Raw genomic sequence first — 22045 nt, 5'->3', positions numbered from 1 at the left:
AGTCACTATCCAGTCAACTTCTCCGTCACCTCGGGAAGCGTGCTCACTCGTGGGCCTGTCTTGGGTGCCATCAAATGCCATCCGTCAAAAGCCTTTAAGGCTTAGACATTATATTACTGTGGAGCTTTGCATATAAGCATCAAAAATGTCCCTTTCCCAGTCAATGTGGGATAAAACGTTATGCCTATAGCTGCACTTTGGAGCTTTTCCCTGCGACTTTAATGGTGTTTTCTGTGCATTTGATTAGAAATCAATGGTCTTTCTTCTCCATTTTTCACACGAGGATGATGCTGGAGACCTACCAATTGCATTACCATTTAAATTTACAAAACAAATACCTCAATCATCCTTTTCAAAAATCAAACACTGCACAGGAGCTCTGCTTGAGATCAAAATTGGGACTATTCACCCTAATCTAGTTAATAGCATAGTCATAACATAGGTTCCCTTCAATTTGTATGCAGCCAATGCACATGAAACTGCAACCAATTTACACTTGGTTTTGAACTTTCTCAGAACCCTCTTTCAAAACCATGTTTCACGCTGCATTGTTGGAGGGATATGGGGGCACACGAAAGAGGAGGCCTGATTGCAGTTTATTAACACTTGCTGTGTCTCCAAACACCACGTTGCCCAATCTCCATCGCTACCTGTTGCACGTTACTTCTCACGCCCCTTTCTAACTTCATTTTGCTTTCTCTCTGGTTCCTTCCACTTCACGCAGAGGGGGTTTATGGCTTTCAACAACCAATCACATTTGCTTGAATGTGCTTTGTGTTAACATAGCTTCCAAATAACTATGCAGCTCACCACAACCACGCTGCACGCAAGGGGAGAGCTATGAAGTGCGAGGGAGGAGTGTGAGGGAGGAGCCACGCTGCAGGGAGGATTCCATACACCACGCTCGATAGAGAGGGAGGTCATTGAAATTTCATTGTCTTGCTATCTTCCACTTCCCTCCCAGTCTCCTACGCTGCTCCATAAGCTTCTACGCAGGGGCATTACTCAGCATTTTAATACACTCCAAAACCACATACAATGGAGGCACTTTGCATTGTCTTCTCCCACCTCATGAAGCTTGAATGCTGACGTTACAACACCTTCCCATTTTCTATGTGCCATTGGAGGATGTAAAGCTACTAGATGTCAATGCCATTTTGAACACTACGCAGGGGAAAGGAGACATAATATTGGTTTGCAATTGTTAAGAGTATCAGCACCCTCTACCAATCATCACGTGGAGGAAGGAATGAGTGTGGGCTGGGTTTCATTTATCTCTGTAGCCCCTTTTCTCTTGCCACATTAACATCCTCATGCCTACCTTTTACCTTCCAGTATAAAACACACTTTGCATTTGGTGCGAATCTGAAAACCCCCACGCAGAGGAGTCACAAGCTCTAACTTACCAAATTTACATTGCATCTGTTTGATTTGCTGGTAACTTCAACGCCCACACAGAAGCCTGAAGTCTTCTACGAACTACTTCAAATACCACACTACCTTATTGGAGGGATGAGGCAAAACATGGGGGAGTTTGTCTTGTCTGCAATTTGCTTGGAGCACTTGAAACTTTATGCAGCCCCCTCTCTGAACACGACTTTCCCCAACATTAAACTGCAGCTCCTTTACTAAACACCACGTAGAGCTTTTGGAGAATGGAAAAGTCACATTTGATAGCTTTGAAAATAAATTTCAATGCCAAAGAAAAGCTATACACAAAAGGGAAAACATAGGAAACACAATGCAATCTTTCTGGAGTTTAGTGCCCTTTTCACGCCACAACAATGAAGACAAAATAAAATTATCATGCGCCTTATGCCTGCCAATTGGAATTTCTATTGGAGGTTTTGATGACTACCACGCTCTACACCTGATACTCTCCTAGTGAACAAAGTTGCCAATAAACTAATATATCATAGGCATGAGCCAAGTTGGGCCCCAAAGTGGGTCCGATTAAAATTTTTTTTTGTTTTCATACAATTGACTTCTGAAAAGCTTCGTGGACCTCAAACATACCTTTGGAGACGATCATCATCATTTTCGGATCATAAAATTGCATTTCGCAACTTTCAGGTAGTTACGCCACATTTTCGCATTTAATCGCGAAGACGTAATTTTCAAACCTGTCAAAGCACCTTTTTGGAGCTCGCCATCTGACAGGCGTGTACTTTGATATACAAGGATGACATCTACCAAATGGTTTCTCAAGATGAGTCCCGAGCGAAGAGATATTAATTTCCAAAAACGGCCAACTGGCTTTGTCGACACTGCGGACTTGATGAAGTCAATGTTCTGGCAACACATGATGCCTTTCTCAAAAATATCAAACGACCTTCGTAAGCTCTCAAATTCGAAACATAGGTACCTTTAAGTAAATATTAAATCTTTGAATTCTCAGTTCAATCACCCGACTCATAGGATGCAAATGGCGCACTCACCAAAACGGCTACATTAACTGATCTAATACTGGAAGTGCGGATAACTGAATTTGATGGCAAAATGAGTCCTTTTGAAAACCGATCAAACGGATTGATAAAAGCTTTAAATTTGAAATGTAGCTCACCATTTATACTGACATCAACCTGGAAGAAACACTTTGGCATGATGCTTATTGAGGCAAGTTTTACAATTGTGGAAAACAGGGCTCTGACTAGCTGTCGAAACAAGGACTTGCCAAAACATAGGAACTGCAAATGGATTTGGCTTAAAAAACTGAGCAAATGGATTCGTTAAGACTTGAAAATTTGTGAGCTCACTCAAATTTATGTATAGAATTGAATCCACTTTTAATTTCTTCATGATGATCAATAGAGATAAATATGTAATCGCTCAAAGTAGGCTACTCAATAAAATCTGCATTTGTGCCTAAAATGCACTTTCAGCTCACCCCTCGAAATGTGTACCTGGTAAACTTCTCCAAACTGAATTTTGAAAGTTGCACATCACTGAATAGGCCAAATGAAAGGTGTGGGACATGAATCCCAAGCCTTACCCTCTGAAAATCAACTGGCTCCATTTTACCCCCTTGCTAACTAGGCCATTCAAACTGACTCATTTTAATCATTCGGAAATGCCGGGCAAATTTTTGAAATGGGCCTATAAAATTGACTCAGTTTTAAATACTCCCAACACTTAGAACATTATACATGTCTGAACATTCAAGTAACTAAGGCAACAGAGCAAGAACAACATGATTTGAGTTTAAAGAAGTTTGATTATGCTTGTGAGTGGTATGATCCATACGGGAAGTTGAAGCAAATGATGCCAAAGTAATATGAAGGACATAAGCATGCATTGGAGGATTTTTGGGCCAACCTCCAAGATAGTTTTGAAGTTAGGGAAAAGGGATATTATAGGTTGTTAGTGCCCAAAATCAAGAATTTTGAGATCAAAACCAATATCCCTAATGAGCTCAGAGATGATGGTGAATTGGTTGACCTTATTTTCAAAGAAAATAGAATTGATCAAAAACTGCTTAATCTAGTCCAATGGTCAGCCAGGAAGAGTTGGATATTGAAGTTGTTACTACAAAAGTTTTGGAAAGAACAAAGCAATGTCTAAGTTTAAGGATCTATCCTAGTGATGCAAAGGGGAATAAGAAAGGGAAAGCAACTGATAAACCCTAGGCAAAGGTACATAAAAAATATACAAGGATAATGAGGTCTGCTTCAAGGAAAAAAACCTCTACGAGCAAATTCCATTGACGGTTGGGATGTTTTAGAGAAATCTTTTATTAATCAATTCCGGGTGTATGTCGATCCTGGAACATTGTACCATCAATTTCCCTGCATTAAGAAGTTACCTAATGAACCTTTGACAACTTTCAATACCAACTTCCAAAGGGCATACAAGAGATTACAACCTCCTTGCCAAGTGGCACCAAATGTAGCAATCAATTCCTATTTGAGAGCCATTGGCCCCTAGAGTGCGATGTTTATTAAGAAGAGTGTGCTTGAGGATCAAAGGGATACCTTGGCAAAATTTATGCGTTGGAAATCAAGATGAATCAAGAACTAAATTTAACACATGAGGGGAATGGATACAACTTGCTCATAAGAGTGAACCAAGGAAACTACAACAAACTCCGTGGGGTACCGTCACCCTTACCAATAGGAGCCCCAACGATGAACACGGTACTACTTTATGCACCTCAACCTCAAGCTAGTCAACAATTTGCTACATAAGCTTTACAATGGAATAACAATGCCAATGTTACCCCTAACCAAACACAATACTCTGATCAAATACATGGGATAGGGAAACAATATGATAACTTACACACATCAAACCAAGAACTTCGACACTTAAGAGTCAAGGGTCACACATATCCGTTGAAGTAGAAGCTTTAAAGAAGATGATTTTGCAAGTTACTTCAAATCTTAGTCAAATAAAGATGAATCCTCTAGGACGGTACAACCAATACCAATTGTATAATAATCAACATGGTTACAATAATCAGAATCAAAGTCAAAGATATAATTCCAAGCCATAAAATAGAAAATGGAACACGGGTCCAAACAATGGTGGAGTCAATCATGACCATCCTGACGCAAGGGATAACCATAACAACACACAAAGTGTTAACCTGGCGGATATGAGTTTACTAACTAATTGGTGCAGGTTGCATGATACAATATCACATTCAGAAGTCAATTGCACATAGTTCAAAAAAATGATTAGGATTGCTGAAGCGGATTCACAACCAAAAGGGTGCTCTAATGAGGAACTAGAAAAGGTTAATACAGTAATGTTGGATGACACCTTCCTTTACAAATAATTTCAAGAAGAAGTTGAGATTGAACCATGTGTTTATGATGCCCAAACCTTCCAAACCAGAAATAATTATAATCTCAGAAGTCAAGGCAAGGCACCATTGACAGAACCACCTCCCCCAAAAGGTGGATTTGTACCTCTAGATGAAAACACAAGCAACAATCCTCCTCCTCCTCAAGCTTTTCAAGGAACACATCCTAGACAAGGAAAAAGTCAATAATATGTTGTAAAATGATCTTTTGATGTTACCAAGGAGATGGAGAGGAATGCAAAAAGTATGCCATTAATGGAAGTGCTGAGATATTGCCTCGAACAGAAGAAGGCTCTTCTTAAGAAATTAGAATAGTTGGAATCTCAGAGCTACGAGGTTAAGATGGTTGATTCGAATGAGGTCAATCCTAATATCAATAATGATGCCATCGAGAACCCTCCATTCCTACTCAACCTAAAGATACGTGGAAAGAATTTACATAAGTTTTTGGTAGATTCAGACACTTCCAGAAATGTAATGCCTTATTCCATATGTTAGAAGCTTGGTTTTAACCTGTTTCGTGTGAACAATAATGTGGTACAATTAGACAAGACCGAGGTGAATGTGATTGGGGAGTTGAAAGATGTGTATATTCAGTTGGGTGCTAATTTGTGCATATCCCGTTACATTGACATCCAAGTAGTTCATATTACAAAAGTATATGGGATGCTTCTCAGCAGAGACTGGTCGAAGAATTTGGGAGGTTACTTTTCAACTTGTTTTACATACTTATGGCTTCAATGGAAGGGTGTAAGTAACCAGATACAGATTGATAGCGAACCCAAGTTGAAGAAATAGGTTAGAGATTATGGAGCTCCCAATGAGGTAGCGTATGCTGACGTAAGTCTAGGAGTTTATAGAGATGAAATTCTCACTTTCTCTACGCCTTCAGTTCTCCAGTCCCATTAAGTAGATGCAACATAACATATGGGGAGAATTAAAGATTTCATTGCAGGAATGAAACAAGGGATCTTCTTGTTAGGAGATAACATGAAAGTGCAAGATTTATTACTCTTGCAGTGGTGTAGGATACATCATCAAGAACACTCAGAAATATCTTGCATCTCTTGTCAAAATGATGTTACAAAGTTGATGAGTCTAGTCCCTCGTGAAGATGCTGATTATGACACTGCAACTCAAGAAATTGAAAAGCTAAATTTTGAGAAAAAAATTCTTCAAAGGGAGGAAGTAAAAGGGGAAGCTTCCCAGCTAGAACAATACAAAAGGGAGGTCCTTCTAGTTGGGGTAGGCAAGCAGGAGAATGAGGAGACTCAACCTCCCATGGATCTTCAAGCAGAGTAATTCACTTCCACTATGATCGAAGTACTCTCAAACCATGTAAATGAACAACCTTTGATATTGGAAGATATCAAACTCAAGGAACAACAACCACTTTCCAAAAGTAATCTTTAACCGTTGATTAATGAACCCAAGCTAAAGAATATACATAAATGGAAAGATGAAATATGGTTTCTAAAGTGTGATGGATCCAGATCCAAACAAGTTAGTGGAGCAGGAATTGAATTAACCAGTCCCAAAGGGAAGACCTTTCTAGCCTCCTATCAACTCCAATTCCTTTGGACCAACAATATGACTGGGTATGAAGCCTTAGTTAGGGGACTCCTCTTTGCCCATAAAAAGGGAGCTAAATGCTTAAGAGTGCAAGGAGATTCCAAATTAGTAGTTAAGCAACTAAGAAATCGATATGCATATCATGGCAAAAGGCTAGCAACATATAGAAACCGAGTATGGGGATTGATTGGATAATTCAATGCTTTTGATATCCAGTTAGTGCCTAGGAAAGGAAATGCAATATTAGATGCATTGGCTGTTGCAACAAGTACATTGGAACCAACAAGTCAATCTCCTTTAAAAATATTTTCAGTAGAGATGGTCTCCACACCCACTGTACCTGACAACATCAAGCATTTCCAAGTTTTTGAAGATGATAGACACATCTTAGCTTTCCTAGCTAATTCTCGTGCTTTTGAGGAGAAAATTATTGAAGAAGATGATAGATCAGACACTGCTGATGAAGATGGTAACAGAGAAATTGTTGATCTCCCCACAAATGTAATTCCCAAAGGTATGGTCACTTTAGAATGGATTTTTGACTCTGACCCTAGGATAAAAGAAAGATTGATCACAGATTAGGATGATGGAAAATATGAATTGCACAATATTGGTCAAGAGGGTCAAGAGAAGATAGTTTATATTGGGAAGATTTGCATTCCCACTGAGAGGGAGAATATTATACAAATCCTAAAGGAATACATTGATGTTATAGCATGGGGATATGAAGACCTGAAAACATTTGATACATCTGTAGGTTAGGAAATAGGAAATCATCACAAGCATTATAAACATTAATCAATTAGCTCAATCACGAAAGCATTCATTGCAATGATCTATCCTAAACAACACTCAATAGAGACATGAAATAAAAACATTCAAAACTATAAATTAAGCAAACCAAAGGTATGATTTGAATGCTCCTTCATGCGTCTCCATTGTCCTTCTTTCTTCTCCAAATAGTTTTGTTGTAGATCTCACCTTCAAGTGCATAAACCTAATTGAGAAAGCAAGATTGACATTGACACAAGAATACTCGAAGTGTGATTTGACAAAGTGATTAGAAATTCAATAGTCTGATTAGGGGATCAAGAATCAAGGGATTTGAGTGAAGAAATTCATCCAATTTATAGAGAAATTGGAGAAAAAGATCAAATTAGCATGATAGTGATTCGAATGGAAATTCAAATCAAGAATAGCAAAATTATGACATGTGTATGACAAATTTCTATGCAAGGATTGATTGATTGTCAATTATGACAAATTTTGACAAATTTCTATGTCATTTCCATGAATTTAGGAGAGAAATAGGAGGAAATTGAAATTAGGAATTAGAAAAATTAAGAAATTAGAAAATGAGGAATTTAGGAATTAAGAAATTGATGAAAATTAGAAATTAGGTAAATTAATTAATAATTTGTCATTTATTAATTAATTCACAAAGAGGAATAATTAGCCAATTAAATGAACATTTAATTGTAATGAGAAGACTTAGGATAAATAAACAATTTATTAATCCTAAAGGAAGAAATGACAAACCAGGTTAAATGATGAAATCACGAAACCCTAGAAGATGAATTAGGTCTTGATGAAAGATAATTGACTCGATCATGATTTTAAATTGATAAATGACCAATGTGATAAATGATTTGATTGAGAAAATGCGCCAATTGACGAGGAACAATGACAAATTGATCCAAATTGACATAATTGAGACAAACAACGATCGATGACAAATCGATCGCAAAATGACAAGATCGAACAAGAGGACAAGGATCGATGACAAAATAGATTGCAAAATGACAATATTGAAAATGACCACGATTGATGACAAATTGATCGCAAAATGACAAAATCGAACATGACAACGACTGATGACAAATCGATCATTAAATGACAAGATTGAAAATGATAAGGATTGATGATAAATCGATCGCCAGATGACAAGATTGATAAGAGGAAAACGATCGATGAAAAATCGATCGCAAGATTGATAGGAGGACAAAACCCTAATTAGGATTGACGATGTCCAAAATAATGACAAATGAGCATGCACATTGATGCAATAAGATAAGATCGATCATGACTGGAGATTGTTGTCGACAAGACCAAATTCAAGAGCGAGATAAATGAAGAATGTAGAAGAATGACTCGATGCTCGCAAATGATAAAAACCAAGTACGAATCATAGGAGAAATGTTAATGTGATGCAAAAACTTAAAATGAGGCAATGTGCAAATGTTAAAGCATGACTCCGCAAGCGTTGACCATTTTTAGGTGTCTACAACATCTATTATCACACATGTTATACCTTTGAAACCCAATACAAAGCCATTCAGGAAGAAACAACGACCGATCAATTCATTAATAAAATCCTTATTTTTAAAGAAGTTCAAAAGTTGCTTGCTGCTAGGATTATTTTCCCTATACGCCACTCCACTTGGGTTGCTAATCTGGTGCTAGTAAGGAAAAAGAATGGAGAGATTAGACTTTGTGTTGATTTCCCTAGCCTCAATAAAGCATCAGAGAAAGATAATTATCCACTACCTTCCCTGGATGAGGTGTTACAAATTGTTAATGGTTCATAGATGATGTCATTCCTTGATGGTTATTTTGGATACAACTAAGTGTTGGTGAACTATGAAGATCGCATGAGGACAACATTCACTACAAAGTGGGGCACTTATGCATATTGCTGGATGCCGTTTGGGTTGATAAATGCTGTGGCAATATTTTAGAGGGCACTGGACACAACCTTCAATGAATTGATTGGTAAATGCATCATCATATAAATGGATGACCTCACCATATTCTCCAAATTCAAGGGAGCTCATCCGAACCACCTCCGAAAAGTTCTAGAAAGATTTTGAAAGTATGGGATATCTCTTAATCCCAAAAAGTGTGTGTTCGGGGTTGCTGAAGGGAAGCTCCTTGGTCATGTAATCTCTGAAAGAGGAATATCCATCAACCTAGATCAAGTGAAAGCATTTTTGAAATTGCAGATACGGGAAGATTAGTTTTGTCAGAAAATTCATCACTCGATTTGTGGAGATAGTCAAGCCACTAAATAGAATGACAAAGAAGGATGGAAAGATTGACTGGAATGCTGAAGCAAAAGAGGCATTTTCCCAGATCAAGAAGTCCTTTGTTGAATCTCCCATATCGACTAGTCCTGATGATACTCTACCATTTTACATATACTCTTTTGCCTCACTACATTCTGGTGCCGCTATTTTGATGCAAAGGCAAGCAAGGGAAGAAAAAACAATCGCATTCATGAGCTCCCCTTTCAAGAATGCTAATGTATGGTATTATGCTCTCGAGAAGCAATCTTTCACCCTGGTAAGAGAAATTAAGAAGTTTAGACATTATATCTTGAGGGGAAAGATATATGTAATTGTACCTGATCATGCAGTTAAGTCATTGCTCATGCAATCAGAGCTTGGGGAGCATTGAGGAAAATGGATGGCCATTATACAAGAATTTGTTCTAGAAATGCATCCAATGAGATTAGTTAGAGGTCAGGGTTTGTCGCAAGCTATGGCAACTAATACTCCTCATATCTAGTGCCAACAAATTACATTACAATTATTCACTTAGGACCCATGGTACACTGACTTGGTCTTCATCTTGCTGAACAACAAGTGTCCTGAGGGGTTGATGGCTACACAAACGAGATCTTTAAGGCTCAAGAGTGCCAACTACATGATCAAGCATTCGACACTATAGGAAAAACTATGAAGGTATTTACCTTCAATTTCTTGATCACCAAGAAGCCCGTAAGATGATAGAGGAATTCTATGGGAAATATGGTACAAGCCATGGGTCAACGGATGCAACAACACACTATATTTTGAAGGCTGGATACTTCTAGCCCAATATTTTTAAAGATACCCATGAACATGTCAGGCATTTTCATATGTGTCAAATGGATACTTCTAGGGAGAAGAACCCTACCATGCCTCTCCAACCAGTATTTGAGGTAAGACCATTTGCCCAATGGGCATTAGATTTTGTCGGTGTCATTAATCCTAAATCATCTGTAGGACACAAATTCATTCTCACTGCAACATGTTACTGCACCTGATGGATGCAGGCCATAACATGCAAGAATGCCATTGCAAAAAATGTTCTGAAATTTCGTGATGAGTATATTGCTACTAGGTTTGGTATGCCGTTCACCCTGGTATGTAATAATGGCCCTACTTTTACTTCTGCACAATTGATGCAATGGTCATATGAGTACAAGGTAGTTTTGAAATTCTCATCTAATTATTCTCCACAAGGAAATGGAGTAGCTGAATCCACAAATAAAAACATTCGAGATGTTATTAAGGAGCTACTTGAGAAAAATCCTAGGGATTGGCACAACCAATTGAGTTACACCCTATGGGTTGATCACACTAGAGTTAAAGCCGCCCTAGGGACTTCTCGATACTATCTTGTTTATGGCCAAAACCCTATTTTTCTAGTTAATTTATAAATACTTGTCCTCCAACTGATGAAACAACTTGAAATTGAGGACCAGGTAGAAATTTGCCTCATGAATTTATTGAAACTTGATGAGAAAAGGATAAATACCTTGCAACACTTTGCTAAGCATTAAGCAATCATTAAGCGATGGTTTGATAAAAAATCCAAGGTGAAAGTATTTCGGATCTTTGACTTAGTTCTTTTATGGGACAAGGCCAAGGAAAAGAAGGGTGATCATCATAAGTTTGAGAGATTGTGGTTAGGCACTTATCAGATTGCTGAGATCTTAGGAGAAAACACCTTCCGATTGAGCTCTTTGATTGGAGAATCTATACCATTGCTCGTCAATGGTCAGTTCCTGAAGCATTATTTTTATTAATGCTCGATGGAGCTGGATATTTTGTACTATAGTAGTTTAGTCATTTTATTTTGGTTTGTTGTTTTTTTGTTTTCTTGGGTTTGCTTGTTGGTTGTTCAGTTTTGTTTTGGTTGCTTGTTTGTTCCCCTTTTTCTTTTTGGTTTGTTTGTATGTTCTATTCGTTTCATTTTGTTGTGTTGGGGCACATGTTTATTTTCAAGGATTCTAAAGGATGGGCGTTCTTTGCATAACAAGTTGGAAAATATTGAGAGACTTTGACTCTTTGCTCTTTATAACTTCATTATTACCTGGTTAATTTTGAAATATTTGTCTACATTCGTCCAAGGTGATATATAATGGTTTAATTATGATTTGAGTTCTCAACTCTCAATTGGAGAAGGCTAACTTGATTACTCAACACCACCATCACACTAAGTTACATAAAAAAAAATTGTAAGATGTCAGAAGAACTTGTTTCCAAGTGAAAAATTAGAAGTTAGGATGTTTCACGTTGTCCACCATGGCTCCCAACCTAGTAATCGAACTTCAATGTTTGAAAGTTGCTTTAAGGTTACAAAGAAATAATCGCTCTATATTATATGAGGTGAAAAATGATCTAAAAAAAAGAAAAAGAAAAAAAGAAATAACTCACTTGCAACAACTAAATTTGGGTGTTTCAAGTAATCTCCACTGGGGCTATGGACACCTGGTTTGTAGTGGAGCACTGCTTGATGGGAGCCAGACGTATCTCTGTCGGGGCTATGGACACCTGGCTAGTAGCAGAGCTATGCCTAGGATGACCTTGCATGAAACACATTGATTGACTTTACCTACGTATCTTGGGCCCAATTTCCTTTGTTTATCTTCATTATTGAGAACGATGGAGTAATGAATCATGCACACACACTTAAGAGTTGATCTTGTTCAGTTCTAGATTTAGTTTCTTATTCATTAGTTCACTCATATTTTTGTCTTATACATTGTTTTGAATGATAGTCACCTTAGCCATCAGATTAAACAAGAGATTCTGAAGTTCTAAAATGCCTAGAGTCATTTTTCCAAGATAGTCGCCATTTGTTATGCCTGGCATACCCACCCCATCATTTTTATTGAATTTCAAAATGTTGGTCCTATTTTCTTACTTCTTGTTTGTCTTTCTTCTTTTTGTTTTTGCTCCTTTTGTTTTGATCAATTTAGAACCGCAGAACCCTGGAGTCCAGAGGTGATCTTTCTTTTTCTTTTGCTCTATTTCGGAACCCCAGAATCCCAGAGTTCTGAAATAGTTTTCCTTTTGTTCTGTCAGGATCCCAGAACTTCAGAACCCCAAAGTCCCAAGGTCCTCCTTTCCTTTTTTGCTTCAAGACCTCAAAACCCCAGAGCCCCAAGATTACAAAACCTTGAGGCTCTGTCTTGTTGAAGCCTCGTGATTTCAGAACCCCGAGTTCTTCGTGTTTTGTTTTGGTCAGTTCTGGAATTTTGGAGTCCTGGAATCCCGGGCTTGTTTTATGTTCCACCTCAGAACCCCAAAGTCTTGAGGTGTGTTCATGCATTTTGTTTAGAGCCTCAAAACCTCAGAGTCCTGAGATTCTCTGTGTTTTGTCTTGGAATCCCAGAACCTTGGAGTTCCGAGGTGTGTTTAGTGAGGTCATACGATCATGAAGGGGGAGTATAAATAAGCTGAAATGGGTGATTTTCATTCATTTGTGTAGAGTTATTTTGTGAAGTTTGAGCTCTCCCTCTTGTGCTTCCTCCTCCTTGCTCGTCCGCGTCTTCTGTGTCGCCAACCTTCTAGGTTGGTTCCCTCATGTTTTTCTTTACTTTTCTCATCTTCCATGTTTTTTAGCTAGGGTTAGGTTAGGTTTGTCTGATTTCAATAAATTTTGGGCTTTTCATTTCACGGAACCCTAGCCTCAGCACCTTGGGGTCATGGAACCCTAAAGTCTCGAGGTGCTTCAATTTTTCTCTCTTTTCCTACCTTGGAACCCAGAACCCCGCAATTCTGAAGTAATCGAATAGGAAATTTTTACCCACTTTGGGATTCCAAAACCCTGGAATCCTAAACGCTTGTGCTCGATTTTAAAGTTTGTTCCTTCCCCACCTCAGAACCCCAAAACTCCAGAGTTTCGAAGCTATGTGTTGAAGAGGTTTACCCTGTTTCAGGATTCTGGAACCCCAGAATCCCATACTTGGTGTTTTTGGCAATCTTACCCACCTCGGAACCCCAGAGTTCTGAAGTTGATCCTTAAAAGTATTCTCATCCACCTCGGATCTTCGAAACCCTGAAGTTCTGAAATCAGCCTGTTCAGGTCTAGTACCAAACTCGGAACCCTAGAGTTTCGAAGTTAGTTGTTTTTTTATTTTTTCTTAACTTGGAACTTCAGAATCCCGGAGTCCTGAAATTAGTTGTTTTAAAGGGTTTACATGCCTTATAACCCTGAGACCCTGGAGTTCCAAAGTATGTGTTGATTTTATAATACGGTATAATGGCTAACTGTGGATTTCTTCTTGCAGGATTAAATAGATTTATGGACCCATCCCCTAGCAAGAAGAAGACCAAAGCAGAGGTGAAATTGGATAAGAAATATTTAACAATGAAATAACAATACTAAGGACAAACTATGGCATCCAAGTTAGATGATGAAGTGCAGTGGGTGACAGACATGGAAATTGGTCACATAGAGCTAGAAGACATCGAAACTCAGCTGTAGGCTAAGACATTAGAAGCACCATATAGAAGGATTAAAAGGTTGGGCTTGGTAGAAGCCACTATTTTCCCTCAGGTGGTACAATCACTTGAACTCATTCTAACTATTGCTATATAGTATCAGCCAGAGACAAGACAATGTGTAGATGCTGATGGTAATGTGATTGTAGATCTCTCCCTGGATATGACAACAATGACCTTTGGGATACTGGTGCTGAAAAAGGTGTTGATGACCACAGAAGAAAAAACTGTCTCCTTGTTTGTGACAAACACTTCCAACTACAAAAGGCATATTAATGAGGCACAACTATCAGAGCTAAGGAAAACAGGCCTCAAAGATACATATATTCTATAGACATTTAAAAATGGTCAACGCTTGCAGAGTCATACTTTAACATTGGCGCATTGCCTTATTTTAGGTATTTTTGCGTCACATTAACATTTCTTCCATGTCACACACTTGGTCTTTATCATTTGTGAGCATTGAGTCCTTCTTCTGCATTCCTCATTTTTCTCGCTTTCGAATTAGGTCTTGTCGATAGCAATCTTTAATCATGATTTTGGTCGATCTTGTCAATCTCATATCAACTTGTCAATCTCATCATTTTACGATCGATTCGTCATCGATCCTTGCCCTCTTCAATCTTGTCAATTGACGCCTATCAATTTGGTCTCTTTTATCAATGTTGGTCAATTTGTCAATCAATCTCAATTGTTTATCAATCAAATCATTTATCAAGTCAGAATCATGATCACATTGACCCTACATCAATTATCTTTTGTCAAGACCTAATTGTCATCCTTGCATTTCTAATTCATCTTCCAAGGTTGTATGATTTATTCATTTAATCTTGTTTGTCATTTTCCCTTTAGGTTAAATAATTTATTTATTTATCCTAAGTCTTCTTGTCGCAATTAAATATTTATTTAATTGGCTAATTAATTCCTCCTCTTTTTGTAAATTAATTAATGAATGAAAAATTATTAATTAATCTACCTAATTTTCATCAATTTCCTAATTTCCAAGTAATCATTTCTAACCTAATTTTCTAATTTCTTCTAATGTCTATTTCTATTTCAAATTCTTGTCATAATTCTTGTATAGCAATTTGTCATAAATTGTCATAAATTGTCATAACTCCTTGCATAGCAATTTGTCATACACTTGTCATAATTTTGCTATTCTTGATTTGAATTTCCATTCAAATCAATTTCATGCTAATCTTGTCTTTCTCCAATTTATCTATAAATTGGATGAATTTCTTCAATCATGGCCCCCCGATCCCCGAATCAATCACGCTTCTAGTATTCTTGCGCTACCGTCTTGTCAATCTTGCTTTCACATTATGCTTATGCACTTGAAGGTGAGATCCACAAAACAAAGCAATTTGAAAGAGAAAGAAGGACAATGGAGAATCATGGAGGAGACATCCACATTTGTGATGGTTTGTGTAGACGTATAAAAATGACCATATTCCTAAATGAATATTTTATGTTCATTTCTCTATTTAATTAAATCCAATTTAATTAAATTATCCACATTCTTCTATTTTATTAAGTAAATCACTCAATTTATTTAAATAAAATTCACTATATCCATTTAATGAATAAATCATTTTATTCAAATAAATCCTCCTATCCACTTTTAATTAAATTCAAATTTAATTAAATAGTTATCCTAAATTGAATAAATCTAATTTATTTAATTTCTCCAAATTGCAATCAAATTGAATAAAATCATTTAATTCAATTTAAATCCTATTATCCCCCCATCCACTTGCAAAATCCCAAACCCATTTCTAATCCCTTCTAGAATCTTCTAATCGCTTCTAATTAACCTAACCCCTCCTCTAAACTTTGTCACATCCCTAAGCAAAGGGAAGTCACTTCTCAAAGCCTCAAAGTCTTTGATAACCATTAAAGGCTTTCAACCTTCAACCACTAAATGTCTCAAAGTCTTTGATAACCTTTGAAAGCTTCCAACCTTCAACCACTTAATCCACAAAGTCTCCAATAACCATTAATGGTTAACTTAAACCCTCCTACATGGTTAAAACATTTGTTTTGACTCAACCTCTACCCAACCCAAGGGTCTCATCAGGACTTTAAAGCTTTGACCATGATTATCTCTTAATCATTTGCACAAAGGTTTATCCTTGGATTAACTCCTAATCCAGTGGGTAATCCTAACTCAGACTTGACCCTTAGCCTCTAGATAACTATGAGGTCTTCTCAAGCATTCAATACCTCCAACCCCTTCTTTCAACCCAATCTTATGTTGACATTTGTCACCATGTCATTGGTGCAAATTGTGCACATGGATCCCCAACTTTCAAACTTGGCCCTTGATTAAACCTTTCAATCCTGACCATCCATTGCCCTGTTTGTGCTATAAATAGAGCTCTCATTCCTCCATTCTTAACAATCATCTTTCAAATTTGAAGCATTACACTTATGCTCAAATTCTTTCAAGCTTTCTCATTTCATATATGCTCCTCATTTAGCCTCTTTTAAATCAGGAAGTAGATTAAATATGCATATTTAGAATAAGTTCTTTATCATTTTAGCTCAATCATAGATTAAATATAGTATGCTAGGATAGTATTCATACTAATCCTGTCATCTTATCATTTAGTCTATTACATTTCTAGAATCATACATAGCTTACAAGACCTCTCATACTAAAATCAATCAAAGCATCCCTCGTTCTTGCATTTGCCATCCCTGAACCATTTTGCTCAGTGATCTGAGAGAAAAAGCATTGGTTTGAGGGGCATTGTGAGATAGAGAACCATGGGACCCTCCTTGGGAAGCTGAGTAATACGTTATTACTCCATAGCTTGCACCAAGAAGTCCTGTGTGTGTGTGTGCACTAGTATTGAATTGAATGTTTTATTTCCGTATCTCTATTGAATGTTTGTAGGTTTTGTTATCATTGCAATCTAGTTTTGTGATTGAGCTAGTTTAATGTTTGTACTTGCTTTGATGATTTCCAAATTCCTAGTTACATTAATTGGTGAACTTGACATGAATCTAACCATTTAACCATGTTTTGAGTGCCTTTTGAGCTGATTTGCAGGTGAAAAACCCAAGAAACAGGGCAACTCAGGGCTTTCTGGGCACTTCTGCGCCTGTGTCAAAGGGATCTGCGCCTATGTCAAGGGATCTGAGCCTGTGTCAAGGCATTTTGCGCCTGTGTCAGAGGGATCTGCACCTGTGTCAATGCATTTTGTGCCTATGTCAATGCATTCTGCGCCCGTGTCAAGACATCCTGCACCTGTGTAAGGCCAGAAACAGGGGTAAAAACCAATGTTTTACTTGCAAATTACTTTGTTTTGCATTCTGTTCTGGTATTCTGGTTTTCTTTGGTACTGATTCTCTGTGCAACACCTTGGCATTATGCATGGTGAAGACAAAAATGAAACTACTAACAAATCTTATGCAGGTTCGCTAGTCAAAGACCAAACAAATCAAACTTCTAACTTAGTGATTTTGCAGGTTGCCTTGTATTCCAACCGAACTTTGTGTTTGTGATTCATAATTAGGCACCTAGTATGATTGCTAAGTAGGATGGAATGAACATGTGTTTTCTTTGATTGTTGAGTTTGACATTGGAGTAGGAGAGTATGCTCTCATCCTTCTTAAGGTGATTAGAAATCCAGATCTTCAATACCATTCTCATGTTTTGGATTGTTTGTTACCTTTAGAGGGCTTGCCTTCCTGACCATTTGCTTTCTTTTGCAAGCAAGTGACAATCATGAGAAGGGAACAACCCAAAGTGAGCACAGCTAGAGTACCTTGGCATTCTAACTCACTATAAATAAATACCTGATGGGCGAAAGCTTTGAAGGAAGGGTTACGTGGGAATTGTAGTTAATTGGGAAGTGATGACCCTTGGACTCTTTCTCATATCAGCATCTAAGTAGGGCCTCACGGTCTAAATCATGCTTGCGTGACTACATTTGTTTGGTATCTTGGTGGACTTATGTCTCAATCACACTTACGTGACACCAAGGAGTAACGCTTAACATAAATCCTTATTAAACACATAGTATTTAGAGGCCAAAAATCCTTCTAGTTGCTTGAGAAGGAGGAGTTCAGATACTTGGAAGAGATTCTAAGTTTTCCATGGGGAGATTTCCATGGGGACTGATGCTTGGCTGCCCTAAGAAGTGAGTGCCGTGGAGGGGAGCCCGTGGGGTCAAGCATCTATGTATTCTCCTTGAATCTCATAATGAGTCTATCTCTCAAGTACCTACTGTCCTTACCTACCATAAGAAATGTGTGAATGAGCATGATTGTCTTGAGTCTAAGTTAAAATATATTGTCTTCTTTACTTGTCAAAAGTTGATTTGTGTCTCATTTCAAAAACAAGACAAATTGATTCAAAACAAGGTTAAACACAGGAGTATTTCATTCAACAAAGTTCAAAAACACCTTCAAACATGGTTGTCAAAACATTTTTCAAAATCTTGTCTCAACATTCATGTCACTTAGATTTAGGTTCATCCTAGGTTTTCATTTTGCAAATTCATTGTCGACTACCAAGGTTAGGTTTCACCTAGGTCATACTCCTTTGCATATCAATAAGGGTCATCCATTTGCATGTGTCCTCTTGCATTAGAGTAATACCATTTCATAATTCAACCTTAGGTTTTGTCTTAGGTTGACATTGTCATACATTTGCGTTTGCATCTTTGTCCTCATAACGTTAGGTCACATTTGCATACCCTAGGTCTCTTCATTAAGCTTAGGTCATTATCATATCATATTAGGGTCATTTGCATAGTAATTGTCCCTTTGCATATAGTTTTAAAACTAGGTTTTGTCATACTTGAGTAATGCAAATCTTTGATAAACCCTAAGTTATTGTTAGGAAGTCTAGACCTTATCAAACTTTTGTCTTTTTTTCATCAATGTCATTTGGTCAAACCTAGCTTAGTATCCAAGCATATAGGGGAGACATTGTCATTTTGTCCTTTTGTCACTTGGTCCTCTGTCCTTTAAGGTCTTGGCTTCATTTCAACTTCCCAAGGTTGATTTTGTAGGTTTGCATTCCAAAAAGTTTGTCCAAATCTTGAAAAACAACAAAAAAATAAAGTTGCATTGTCATCCTTTAGGTTGCATTTGTCAATCCCATTAGTTGCATTGCATAGTGACATGTTTGTTGAAATGAGATCTCAACCTTCTTACAAAGTCATGTCATCACAATTCAGCAATCAATCATGTCAATCCAATCTCTACAGGTCTCAGAACTTGGATCAAACTTATCATGTTGATGTAAATGTCCAAATACAAAAACTATAGGAGAAACTAGCTCGAGAAAATGAGATTTTGGAACAAAGAGTGAAAAATAGTGAGAAGAATAGATCACAAATGTCCAAAATGTTTCAAAAATTTCTAGGTCAAAATCCAAAGATTGAGCCAATTGATGTAAGATCTCTTCTTGAACGATCAGACATACCAGCTCTCCTCTCCCAAATAGAGATGATGAAACAATTTCAAGAAAAGAGACAACATCAATTTCAACATTATGTGCCTCCACAACAAGAACAAGAAGGTGTTTACTATCAATCAGATTTTCAACCAATACAACCAATGGTTCAACCAATTGTTCAACATATACAACCAATACAACCAATGGTCCAATTTCAACAATATGTCCAACCAACTATACAATGTCCACAAATGGTTCAACCAATGGTGGAATATCAATGTCAACAACCACAACCAAACATTCAAAAACAAAGGTTGCAACACACACCAACCCAAGTTTCAAACATGTCAGAACAATTGAACCAAGTCCAATATCAAAACATGACATCAGACCAGAACCAACTCCTTTCCAAACAAGTTCAAATTCCAGATACAACCATGTCAAAACATCGAAAGAAAGGTGGCTTTATTGCAAGGATCTTAAGGAGCCTACCAAGTGAGTTCTTTGAGGAAGATCAAGATAATACACTTATGTCTAGCAATGCCTCATCCCCCCACAAACAAATTGACTCTCCAGTGGCATCTGTCCCTACACCTTTAGAAGTTTCACAAGAACCTTCCATATTGTCCTCATCAAACAATACACCCAAGGATGAAATTATCCACGATATATCCATCATTGATTGCCAAGATAATCCAATACAAGACCCAATGCCACCATGCACTTTATTGCCATTACCTGTTTTAGAGGACCCCATTCGAAGTCCCTCTTCCTCATGTTCAAGCATTGATTCCTTGCTAGAATCCATCACAAATGTTCAAAGTGCATTTCCTTCATGCCAAAACATTAATCCCTTGCCAAAATCCCCCATGCATATCCAAAGTCCAACCCCTTGTCAAGAGGATAATTTAGAGCATGAAGAAACATGTCTTAAAATAGATCAAGATCAAGATCAAGATCTTGAAACCTTATCATCCCATCCAATTGTTGACCAGGACCCCATGTTCCCAGATAGTCACAATGATTCCCCTATTCTTGTCCATCCTATCCAAAGCCCTAGTGACACTCCATTCCTCGAGCAAGATCAAGATATCCCAGTCCATCCAATCCCAAATGATCCCCTTCCATTTGATGAAAAAAATGTCCTTTCAAATCCCATTGGCATTCCACTTCCTAAGAAAGATCAAGATATCCCTTCCATCCTTTCCGATGATCCCATTAAAAGTCAAGAGCAAAGCACCTTTAAAGAGGATTCGAATGATCTTCCTCCTTGTCAAGATCAAATTATTCCTTTAAATCCTCTACAAGATCCTTTTGTTCCTCCATCTCCTTGTCTTAATGCTCCATATACACTCCAAGATCACATTTCTTTTGATGATCCCATTATTTCTCCCATTCCATCTCTTGAAGAGCCTGTCATTGAACCATGCCCACTACATAATCCTAGTCCCCCTCATGATCCTAATCCCCTCAAGATTCTAACGTGTTAGTGCAAGATGTTCATGAACCCTTGACATGCATAATGGGTTCTCCCACTTTGGTGCAATCCAATCCACTTCAAGATCTCATTATTTCTCTCATATCATATCCACCTCATAATGGACTCACGTCTTCTTCCCAAAGAAAAGAGTATCCTACAAGTCAAGATATTCATAAAGGAAAAGGAGTAGACCTTCACAAGAAAGAACTCCTCAATATGAAAGAAGATCTTAAGGGTCATGTCTACACAACTCACTCTCAAGATGTTGGTATCCCTCCATCAAAATCAAAACATACACCTTCCCCATCATCCCTTCCATCCATCTTAGGTCCTTATATTCCTTTGTCCTCTATGCAAGGTCAGCAAAGGCACACATCCTTGAGTAAATTTCATCAATCCAAACAAACTCCACTTCATTCCTATCCATCCATGCATTCCTTTCCCCCTCCAAGCAATTTGGATGCCAAGTATAAAAGTCGTAAGTCTAAAAATCCACATGTATTCAAGGATCAACATGTCCAATCTAATCAACATGTCAAAGCAAAGAAAAATATGATCCAAAAAGAAAAGGAAAAATCCAAAAGGTCACAAAGGCCCATTGCTAAAAAACAAAAGTCAAAATATATATGGGTTCCTAAATCCCTTGTGCAAGCAATGCACTCCAAGGAACCACAAAAGCATGAAAAATCAAAAACCATGTGGATCCCTAAGCGGCTCCTTGAAGCGCAAAAGCCTAAAGAAACATCAAAATTGGCACCTAAAATTGCTATTCCTCCATCCAAACCTCTCAAATCTATTCCTCCACCACCTTCTTCATCTGTTTTGGGCCCTTATGTCCCAAAATCCCAAGCTATTCCTCCATCCAAATCTCACAATCTGAGATACATTTTTCCTCCATCAGTCCATCACCCCTTAAGGTGTGTGCCAATGTTGATCTTGCCAACATTTCCGTCCACTAAAGCCCAATTCTTCCAATACCCTATCCATTATCCAATGCATATTTTCCATCCTTCAATCCCTTTGGTCCAATCCTTTGCATAAATCCTTGCCTTAGTTTCATCTCTTTTTCCATGTCCTTATCCTACCAACGTCTTTGAGCATACTTTTAAAGGTCATGGTCCATTTTTTTCAAGGCTGCTGTCCACACAAAAAGATGTTTGATTCCTTCTTCCATCCCTTATCATGTGTCCATCTTCTATTGAAAATGTCAAAATAAA

This window comes from Cryptomeria japonica, chromosome 11 (genome assembly GCF_030272615.1).
Source record: "Cryptomeria japonica chromosome 11, Sugi_1.0, whole genome shotgun sequence".
Lineage (NCBI taxonomy): Eukaryota > Viridiplantae > Streptophyta > Pinopsida > Cupressales > Cupressaceae > Cryptomeria > Cryptomeria japonica.
Note: the sequence above shows the minus strand (reverse complement) of the source record.